This window comes from Amphiprion ocellaris, chromosome 12, assembly GCF_022539595.1.
Source record: "Amphiprion ocellaris isolate individual 3 ecotype Okinawa chromosome 12, ASM2253959v1, whole genome shotgun sequence".
NCBI lineage: Eukaryota > Metazoa > Chordata > Actinopteri > Pomacentridae > Amphiprion > Amphiprion ocellaris.
The window spans coordinates 8,345,300-8,357,470 of NC_072777.1; positions in this window are offsets into that span (position 1 = coordinate 8,345,300).

Consider the following 12,171-nt stretch of genomic DNA (forward strand, 5'->3'; position numbering starts at 1 on the left):
ATATATATATATATATATATATATATATATATATATATATATAAAATCTACCTCTAATTTGCAGCAGCAAGAAGTACAAGATGTATTTCATACCTCATTATAGACTGACTCTTTTTAAGGTTATATAATTTCCCAAAAGTTTCATTCATGCTTTGTTGAATGTTTCCTCTCTGTTGTAAAGTTAAACAAATACTAAAGGGCAAAGTATTGTAAAACAGTAAAACATTCTGCCTGTAATTCATAGCTGTTGTAAGCGTCAAGGGACCAAAAAATAAGTTATTTTATTCATTATATATCTCTGAATGGTGAAATGCGCTGGCAGTTCGTCCTCGTGGTCACTCACAGTAGTGCAATGAAAATGTTTGGGGATTAATTTTACAGGTGAGTAACAAGGTTCTTCATGTTAAATGTTTGCTGGAAATTATCCAGTATTTAGCTGCAAGGTATTAGCATTTTTCGAATAAAGTTTTCCATAATTTGGTATTAAGTGCGGCTTTTAAAAAAGGTAATTATGTATTAAGTAGGAGAAAACGCCTACAAAACTATGTACAGAGACACAAGTTTATAATTTTTCACAATGCCTCAATTTGCTCCCCCTAAATCCTCAAATGTATGACAAACAGGTAGACATTTCCTTTATTAGTTGTACCAAACTATATAGGACTTTCTTGGAAATATCCTATAAATTTCAGGTACGAAACAGTTAATTTTAATGGGAGAACTTTTCAGGGAAATAGTGGGAATTATGAGACCTGTAAAATAATGCTTCATCAAAAAATACCCAGCGGCCCAAAGACCACCATTATGAAAGAAATGTCCATAAAACTGTTGACAGCCTTTGAAGTGCAACCACAGTTGAATTGCTACTCTGAATTTTTATACTTGTAAAATTTTCCTAGAACCCAGAAAAATGCTTTTTAATTTGAATGATGTCACTGCAATGTAAAGTCTACAGGAAAACACAGTAAAATGAAAAGTATCAGCTGTTAACACCAGCCATTACTAATGGTGAACAAATATAGCATTTACTGCTTAAAAAAACAATTGGCACTGTTGTCTTAGCTTGCTAATGTTGATTATATGGATTAATTGTAGTAAAAAAGTTGTTTTTTAACTGCCTCTTTCAATAGATTTCCAGAAATTTTAATCTCCATCAGACTTTTACTCACTAAACGCTGAAACGGATAAGAAGTAAAACAAATAAATGTCTTTCAGCAGCAAACAATTATGAACTACAGTTACATTTCTAAATTGTCACAATACAGAGACAAACAATAAACAGAAATATGTTCCCCTGTAAGGAAAGATGCTCTGAAACTAATATGAAATCAAGATAAAAAGCAGCAGGCAGATGCAAAAGAATGACAGAAGTTATTTATAAGTTCTCACCTGTCCACCTCACATGCTGTGTTTAGACGTCTTGGTCCACAGAAGGAGGAGACAGAAATGAACCGGCATCCCTCAATTACTCTCAATCTAAGGTGATAATTGGCCGACTGTCACCATGGAAACGAAGGCGTTGTGTGAAGCCTGGCGGGTTATTATGTCCGACCTGAGCCCAGCAGAGTAGAACACAATAGAAAAGACAGTAGAGCGTTGGACTTGGACAGTGAGGAGGCTTTACGGGACGTGTTTTTTCAAGTGGGGACATTTTTAGAAAGTGGATTATGTCAATGAGGGTCCTGAACAGTGTAGAAATACAAACGTGGGTGTTTAAATGTTTGCTTTGCTGCTCGTTGCCGCTCGATGTGGGTAAGAGCCTCAGTTAAATCAGCACACAGTGTAAACACGCCTGAGCGGCAGAAATAAATCCTCTGCCCCAGGGTTTGTTTGCAGACGTTGTGACTCTCCATTGCAGCAGTGGTGCACATTACTGCAGGGTCAGAGGTCGATCCTCCTTTCAGACTTCCAAGAATCAGACCTCCAGGAATTACAACCCCCCTCCCCAACGCTGCTCACGTTCAGGCTGTTTGAGATGTTCACGTTTTTAGCGCTGAAAGGCCACGTTTAGGACTTCCTCCGAGGTTTAAAGTGTGTTTGGAGTCAGTTTAACTCACGGTTCTGGTTATTTCACACATCAGTTAACTGCTAACAGATCCTAAAGCATCGTTAGACTGTAGCTGATTTCAACTGGTTTAAAACAGATCAGGGGGAGTTTAGTCAACAAGTTTAGTCTCTGACTTCAGGCTCAGGGCTTAAATGACATTTTGCTTTGACTTTAGTTTCATTAGGCCACAGATTAAGATCAGATTCAGCTGAATTATCTTGTGTTAAGTTCATGAGTTTAGTCTTAAAGTTTACTTCATGAGTTTAATGTATAAGTTTAGTATTTTAGTTTAGTCACTAAGTTTTGTCTGTAAATTTAGTTCATGAGTTTAATATCAAAGTTTAATCTTTCAGTTTAGTCCTCGAGTTGAAATATCAAAGTTTAATCTTTTAGTTTAGTTCCCGAGTTTAATATCAAAGTTTAATCTTTTAGTTTAGTTCCTGAGTTTAATATTGAAGTTTAGCCTTTTAGTTTAGTCTTTGAGTTTAGTTCTCGAGTTAATATCAAAGTTTGGTCTTTTAGTTCAGTTCCTGAGTTTAGTCTTCAGGTTTTACTCCTCAGTTTAATGTCTAAATCTACTCTCTTTTAGTTTAGTTACTTAGTTTCCTCTGTAAGTTAAGTTCCTGAGTCTAGTCTCTAAGTTTAGGGTTAGGGTTTAGTTACTAACTCTAAACTAAGGAGGAATTTAGCATCTAAGTTTAGTCTTTTAGTTTAGTTCTCGAGTTTAATGTCAAAGTTTAGTCTACCAGTTTAGTTCATGAGCTTAGTCTCTAAATTTAGTCTTTTAGTTTAGTCTATAGGTTTTACTCCTCAGTTTAAGTTAAGTTTTAGTTGTCTAAATATACTCTTTTAGTTTAGTTGCTGAATTTCATTGGTAAGTTAAGTTCCTGAGTCTAGTCTCTAAGTTTAAAGTTAGGGTTTAGTTACTAGCCCTAAAATCAGGAGGAGTTTTGTGTCTAAATTAAGTCTTTCAGTTTAATTCCTGAGTTTAGTCTCTAACTTCAGTTCCTACATTTAGTCTATGATTTAAGTTCCTGAGTTTAGTCTCGAAGTTTTGTCCTTCACTTTAATGACTAAGTTCAGTCTTTTAGCTTAGTTACTAAGTTTTGTCTCTGAGTTTAGTTTCTGAGTTAAGTTTCAGATTTAGTTAATGAGTTTGGTTTCTAAGTTTAATACTTGAGTTAATTCACTAAATTTAGTGTCTGAGTTTAGTTCCCAAGTTTAAGGTCATTTTTCACTGCAGGCACTTTGTAATTTGCACACGTTCCGACTGTAACGATCAGCTTTGGAAAACCTCTTTCAGGGCTGTTTCCCGGAAGAAATCTAATCCAAAACAGGTACTTGTGAGTGATCCTGAAAAACAGCTGTGCGGGTTTCCAGTCTGATCCTAATTCATTGAAACTGGATAAAACAAATACTGATTGGTTAAACTCAGAGAGGACAACAAGCATGAACTCTTCCCTTTTGATGTCCTCATTGAGTAACAATCATCTCTTCAGTAACATTATAAAATTCACTTTAATGGCTGACATCCTCCAGCAATGGAAAAAAAACACATATAAACCAAAGCTTGTCTGAGGTCCGGCAGCAACTACAGCTCTTTGATTGATGAACTATAACAGTGTGGATGATGGAGAATCACCTCGTACAGTCTCTCCTCATAACAAACATTTATTTTATGCACCACAGACCAATGCACAGTACGCCCGTAGTGGGTGGATGATGAAAAATGACGCCCTTTGCGGTTGTGGAAACCATGAACTGGCCTGAAGTTTACTCCCTGAGTTGCAGCTGTAAGTTCATACTCAAAAGTTTGTTCTTTAGTTTCTGAGTTTAGCCTTTAAGTATAGTTTCTAACTGTAGAATCTAAGTTTAGTCTTTTAAGTTTCATTTCTGAGTTCAGTCTCTAAGCCTAGATCCTGATTTTAGTTTGAGTCCAGTTTTCAGTTCCTGGGACTGTTTTGTCTGCGTTTGATCGGAGCAGCTGATTTCCCTCCAAAGCAACGACCTCATCGACCGATGACACACCCACACCGAGTATGTATGTGCGTGTGTTTAAGGGGTGAGGGAGGGGGTGTCGGGGTGGGTGGGGTCACTCAAATGTAGGTCACACTGCGTCCGTCCGTCATCCAGGAGGAGGCGGGTGGCGCAGGGAACATCCTGCACACTGTCCTCTTTGTTTCCTTCTTCACTTTCTTCACTTCTGCTTCATTTCTAACTCCTCTGTCTGTCCTTTAACTTCTCTTTCTTCCCCTCTGTTGTCTTTTATGCGCTCTTTCCTTTCTTTTCTTCTCCATTTCCACTGATAAACCAGTTGAAAGCACTGAAAGGATAAAAATCTTCTCACACTGACCCATCTGTGCAGCTGACATCAGAGAAAGGCATGATGGGAGTTTGTTTTTGCTGACGGCTGATTCCAGACCAGCGTAAACAAACTCTTCCTGCATGGCTCTGCTCTCGTTTCCGCTCGACGACCAAGGTGTCATCACAAAAATCCTTTCTCACCAACTTGGTCCACAACCACATGAGCTGCGTTCAATCACCTACGGCAACAAACACTTTCAGGTTTTTAATGAGAACAGTTTGTACATAATTTATGCTCTTCATTTTCTCTCTGTAAAGCACATTTGAGACATTTCCAAAGAGTTTCCGGCCTTTTTCACACACACAGGCCTCAAGTGGATCTCACTCAAGGGGTTTTCTTCATATTTTACCATTTTCTACAATGCGGGAAAATCTGAAGACATCAGAACTATGAAGCAACACATTTGGAATTATGCAGCATGTTTGAAATGTTTCTCACCTTCTTCTGCTTTGGTAACAGCTTCAACACTGTCATCTAAGAGGTTCTGGACTGAAGAAGCCTCTGGATGAGAGGTGAAACTGCTTCAAGAACAAAAAGGAAAGTCCAGTTGTCAATGTTTTGAATTCTGAACAAATGTCCAACATCATCAGCAGAGAGCCAGGCTGAGCACAGCGCTGGTGGTTTTTGACACTGAAGAAACTTTCTTGAAATGTTTAGAGCTGACCTTTATGTCTTAAACTAATGCTGGACTGTCATTCTCTAAAGTTAGCTGAGCAGTTTTTGCCATAATATGGATCACTACTGCAGATAAATGCGGATGTTTACTGATAATGCCAAAGCCTAGAACGATTAAGCATCACTGATACTGTTGACCTTCTTAAGTACTTATTATGTAGGACCTTCCTAAAGGGTGTGGATTCTGCATTTTCAGACATGATGTGGAGTATTTTTGCGATATTTTTAGACAAATATTTTAGGTGCATAAAGCTGCCTTGCATAAACAGCAAAGGAAAGAGAGTTTAACGAGAAAAAATATGGGAAGCATTCAAAAGAAGGAAATAAAACCACACTGACTCTGTGCTTTTACACAGTTTCAAGTTTCAAATTAGTTTAAAGAAAATATTGTTGCAGTTGTGTATCTTTTAAAACCTGTTTAATAAAATAAACATTAAAAAAAGAAGCAAAAAGGGTCAAGTTTTTAAACTAAACACAGAAGCTAAGGAACGAAATTAATAAAAATAGTAAATATATATATTTCTACCAGAGAATTACTTAATTAAAAGTAGTAAAACTGCAAAGGAGAATTTCTTCAGGTAATAATTCTGATCTGAAAAGCTGAACAGACCAGCTGGTTATGTATATTTGTGTCATTTTATGGATGTTTTTACTCAGAATAATTTATTACTGTATAAATACAGCTGTGATAAATTATTTGGTTTGATAAACAATAAAATATTGTTGTTAATGTTGAAGGAGATACTTGTGATTTCTCTCCAATGAAGGAAAACCTTTTCTGTTGGTGTTTTACAGGATTTAAAACGTTTGTGAATTAAAACTGTTACCGATTGCTTCAGGATATTTTTAAAAGCGGCTTCTCAAAATATCTACTGCTTTGGAAAATCTCAAAAAGGCCATTTACAAGTTGTGCTTTTTCTTTACTTTGAACAGCAACTGTCTGGAAGCTGGGATTGTTTTTCTGTTTGAAAAAGAATCATACATGCAAAAAATGGTCATTTCAAAGGTTTTGTTTTGGTATTTTTGACATTGTCTTTAACTGAGCAGCCATCACATTTTAGTTTATCAAATAAAAACTCCTTCCCTACTGATATCACTTCATTTAAACATTAAAAAATTGTTTAAATCATCCACAAACACATTCAAGTATGCCCAAGTCACCATTAATATATTTCACTTCTGCATCAGCTAATGCAAGTAAATACTGAAGATGAAAAGCATCAATTTATTGCTCAATGATAAATAATTTATTTAATGCACAAATCAGAGAAATATCCACAGAATTTATTTGTTATTGACAACATAAAATTGTTTGTCGTTTCATCACAGCAGCTACAAAGCAGTTGGATGTCTCTCCTGGAGAGATTTTAAAGTGTCTCATCAGCTACAGTATTTTCATGAAATTTTAAACGGCTGGATAATTTCAAATTCAACTGTTTTCCCACTATTATTGATTTATTTAATTGTACGACAATTGCTGTTATTTGAATGTTAAAATTAATAATGTAGAAAAAGTAACGATAACGACACAAACATTTAACAATTCTGTGATTAAATCTTCTCCAAGTGAAAAAATGGCAAAACTAATTTCTAGTTTCAAGGAAAAGAATTAAATATTTTCTAAGACGAGGGGTTTTGTTATTTTTTGACCTGCAGTTATCAGTAAATAATTTTTTTCTGGGGTGATTTTGATTTGGTTTATTGACAACATCCTGACAAGATGTAACAAAAACACAAAAGCTCAGATTGGAATAAAGGATAAAATCATGAACTTGTTTCCCTCCTGATGTTTTCAGGGCTACGAGACACTCAGTGTCTGACTTTAATGGGAAAATAAGAATTAAAGGACCAGAAAATTGGGTTTAAATTTGATTAGATTACATGTTTACAAGACAATAATAAGCTGCCTTATTTATCCTCTCATCATTTAATAACAATCATTTAAATTCATGTGACAAAACCACAATAAATGATAACATTCAATGAACAAATGAATGAGAACAATGACATAAATGATAGCCAGCCAATCCAAAGATGATCTATAATCTATAAATAAGAGCAGATTTTTGAAAGCAGACACAGATTAATTTCCACAACAGTTTAACAAAACGTTTAGAGGTGGAAGGAGGCCGAGACACGAGGACAAACATCGTCTCTCAGTAGAAGTCATTGTGGTTTTATGTTTAATTTGGTTTTAAACAAAAGCACAAAGATCATACTAAACAGCATTTTATTTAAATTTGAAAGTTGAAATCAATAATTTAGAGAAGTAATGGACCAGCTGATGGTATTTAGATTCAGTTAAATTATCTATAATGTTTTTGAGTTTGTGCTATTTTCAATTTATTTCTCTTGATCAGAAAATGTCATATAAACTTGCATTAAAATACGTATTGCCTGTTTGACATGTTGAAAGCTCATCAGCACCAAGAAGTTGAATGTAAAGGATTTTAAAATGCAGGTTTGAAATGTTTTATCAGCCTGGACAGAAAGTTTCTGTGAAGGAATGTTAATCCCATCAGTCGAGCTGTTTATAATATTTACTCTGATTCTCTTTTATTTGGTTTTAAAAAGGCAAATTCGGAGTGCGTCGGCTAATTTCAGGCTTTCCTCAAACAGGAGAAAAACCTTTTCACTTTAAATCCAGAAGAAACCTTTCTTTTTCTCACGTTCATTCCTGATTTTTTAGAGTAGCTGGATGCTCAGCAGAGAGGCTGTTTGCTTTCCAGGAACTCTCCAAGTGAAATCTGGACGTTTTCCAGAGGTTTTTTATCAGCAGCATTCTAAATAAGGAAACCACGTCGATGTGCTGTGCTTTCCTCTCAGGAGCTGGAAAAAGATCCCGGCAGTGAGTCGGCTCTCTGAGCGTTGAGGTCGTTTTAGAGTTTTTGTTTAAGAGCTGAAAGAAAGAATAGAGTCGGGAGGCAGCTCTGAACCCGAACTCTGATGCTTTTATTTCCTAAAACCTTTTAAAGAGATCTGAAATGTGCTGCTTCCTTACAGGCATAATTATAATAAGCACTATATGATTACTTTTTACTGGTATTTTATGCTGTGCAACAGAGGTGACGAGTGCAAAGTTAACATGACCCACAGAAACACTAATAAATCAGACTGAAAAAACAGAATGGTCCTTTAAATCTTTGACCCAAGAGTTTCAAAATAAACCATTAATTTACCTTCATGTCTTATTTTTCACTTCAGTTCAAATATTGTTGAAGCAAACAGAAAAAAATCTCTTCAGCATCTTCTAAAATCTAAAATCTGAAATCTGAAAGAAATTTCTTGCTCAAAGTCCATCACTGGCCAACAAGTGTTCACTTCCACATCTTCACCCTTTTTCAGACAAAATTAAATCTACAATAATCAACAAAAACGAGTTCATTGCAATGTCAAATTAATCAAAACTGCATTACCTCTCAATAATTTCCTCTTTTTAGTTGACAAGTGGGGTATTTGCTCTTGTTAATGATAAAATACAGATGCTATACAAAGGCTATGTTGAAAATAAAGTAGAAACTCATTGCTACAAAAGTGAACAGACCTGTGATGACTGAAACTAAACTGAGCTCACTTGTTATTTCCAATCTAACATGGTTAGAAAATGACTTTCTCACTTTTAGACCCACAGACTCTACATCCGTACATGCCTGCATGGCTCCATATGGAGAAGAATTGTAGCATAAACTGAAAAACATGATCATGAGACTTCACAAAGATGGAAACGGATACAAGATGATCGGTGACCAGCCGAAGCTGCAGTTGTCGTCCTCCTAAAACAAAACCACATTTGGTTCACTACTTGCACAATCTAGCCACGGAAAACAGACGAGCGTTTCAGACTTGGCACAGGAGGTATCGGTGGAGATCTTAGTGGCAGTCCAGACAGTGTGAAGCATGGACAGAACAATAATTTTTTTAAAAACTAAAAAAAAACCAACCTTGTGGTTCAGCACAAAAATGCAACGTGAAACTTTTCTATGGAATATGAAAAGAAGCCTGATGAATATTGGGAGATGACACAGATAAACTTGGTCAGCTCAGATGAGGTCCAGCATGTTTGTTGTGAACCTGGTCAGGACTACCAGTGAATGTATAGTCCTGACAGTGAAGCACGGAGGTGGGAGTGTGATGATATGGAGCTGCATATTATGGAAAAATCATCTTTTAGGACTTGTTTTTGTTCTTAGTGTTTTAACATTGTAGCTTTATTGCTTGGCGCTTTTGCACATCCATTTTGATGTCTATGTTGTGTTTTGTCATGAACCTGTCTGTCTGTAACTTAGTCTTATATTGTCCAGTACAGGTCCCTTAGTGCTGTTTGTCAGTGACTTAATGCTGTTTTGTTGTTATTTGAGGACAGGTCTCTCTTGAGAATGAGATTCCATGTCTCAATGAGATTACCCGTATAAATAAAGGTTAAAAAAAAAAGAATGCAAAAGGTGTCAGGGAGATTACATTTAAAGATGCATCATGGATGCCCAAAATACTGGCAGACAAGACGACTTCCAGTCTGGAGAGTCTTGGCAGAAGATGAATATTCCAGCATGATAATGATCCAAACACACTGCCAAAATCACAGAAGAGTCTCTAAAGAAGAAAGAAGTGAAAACTATGGCCCGACCAAGTGTGTTGTGTGGGGTATTTTAGGGACAAAAGCAGAGCAACACAACTTCTCCAGCAAAGACCAGCTGAAAAAAAAGTCTGATGAATGAATAACAGTTAATATTGAAAAAAATGAAAGCTGTGAATCTCAGTAATGAAAGGTGTTCTGACTTTTGAGTGTTCAAATGTACATAAGAGCAAATACTCTGCTGTTCAAATTAGAAAAAGTGCAAATACTGTGAGTGGATGCAATTTAAAATCATTTGACATTTATGTGATATTACACACAAAGAGTTTGCTCATTCTTCCCTCCTTAGGTCAGACTTAATGTGAAGTGACGTGCTTCCTGTGCCGCCAGTGGGGCAGCTTGCAGCTACAATACCCCCGTTGCTTCTTATACGAAGGACAGACAAAGGGAATTTCAGAACACAAACATACAGAAACCCTCCGCATACTTGCAGGATTACGTGTTCAAAACAGTTTCTGTTGTGTGAGAGTCTGGACAGAACTTCTCCAGCAGCAAGCTCACATGAACACATTTGAGAGATAAGTGAACTATAAAGACTATAAACGCCTTGAGTCGGAGTCTGTGAACAGGAATGTTGTCTAAAGATCAGTTGGCTCGTTTTCAAGCCACATGAGGTGAAACAGTCAGAGGAGGACGAGGCAGCTTCACTGCTCCAGAGGTCATCTGAGGACTCGCTGCTAGCAATGTGTGCTGATGCTGGGAGTTAAGGCACTTAAGGCAATGCTGTTTATTCTGCTGAGGTGACCAGAGGTAACACTGGTATTGTTACTACAGAAAACAGAGAATATTGCAGTATTTCTACCACAACAAGCTGAGACTACTACAGTACTGTAATTAAAATGAACTTTAGAATACTTCAGTGTTCTGGGCAGTAATTAATGCTGGGATCAACGAGCACCAAGTGAATGCAGCACAACACTGTTTTTGAGGTGACATGAGGAAATGTTGACACTTTTTAACTTAAAGCTATTGGAGCTTTTGTACTTTTACTGCTAATAATACAGAAGTCATTTGAGGACTCATGCTATTTTTTATTTTGTTCACTTTAAAAGTCACATCAGGTAAAACAAGTCAGAGTAGGACACGTTCCGATGCTGTGATCAACCAGCTGCAAGTGAATGCAGCACGACACTGTTTTTACCACATGGTTTTACTCAGCTGAGGTGACGGGAGGTGACACTGATGCTGCTACTACATGAAGAAGCAGTAGCAGCAGTACTTTTACTACATGAGGCTGAGAATACTGCAGTATTCTTACACACGAAGCTGAGAATACTGCAGTACATTTACTACATGAAGCTGAGAATACTGCAGTATTCTTACAACACAAAGCTGAGAATACTGCAGTCAATTTACTTCATGAAGTTGAGAATACTGCAGTATTTATACTACTTGAAGCTGAGAATGCTGCTGTATTTTTACTACATAAAAGTAAGACTATAACAGTATTTTTATTACATGAAACTGAGAATACTGCAGTACTTATGCTACCTGATGCTGAGAACACTACAGTATTTTTACTACACGAAACTGAGAATACTGCAGTATTTTACTACATATAAGTAAGAATATTGCAATATATTTACTGCATGAACCTGAGAATACTGCAATATTTTATTACATATAAGTAAGAATACTGCAATATATTTATTGCATGAAGCTGAGAATACTGCAATATTTTACTACATATAAGTAAGAATACTGCAATATATTTACTGCATGAAGCTGATAATACTGCAATATTTTACTAAATAAAAGTAAGAATACTGCAGTATATTTACTACATGAAGCTAAGAAAACTGCAGTATTTATACTACATGAAGCTGAGAATACTGTAGTATTTTACTAAATGAAGTTGGCAATACAATATTGTTACTTGATGAGGCCAAGAATACCACAGATTGGTCACTACATGAATCTGAGAATACTACAGTAGTGTTACTACATGATGCACAGCATTGTTCCTACACAAAGCTGAGAATACTATAGCACTTTTGCTACATGAAACTAAGAATACTACAGTTATTTTATTGCTGAAACTTTAACTACATAAAGCTGAAAAACTACAGTGTTGTTACAAAGTGATGCTAGGAATACTACAACATTATTCTGAGTACTGCAGTATTTACATTATATGAAACAGAAAATTCTACAGTATTGTTCCTAAATGATGTTTATAATATTACAGAATTGTTCCTATATGAAGCAGATAATATAGACTAAGCTAAGAATACTGAAGGATTTTTACCACGTGAAGCTGAGAATACAACAGATCTTTTACTGCTGATGCTACATAATCACGTGAGAACATTTTGTTCTAATGCTGGGATCAACCAACTGTAAGTGAACGCAGCAAAATGCTGTCTTTTCTCCACTGAGGTAACGGGAGGTAACACTGATGCTGGTACTACAAGAAACTGAGAATAACTGCAGTATTGTCACTACATGAAG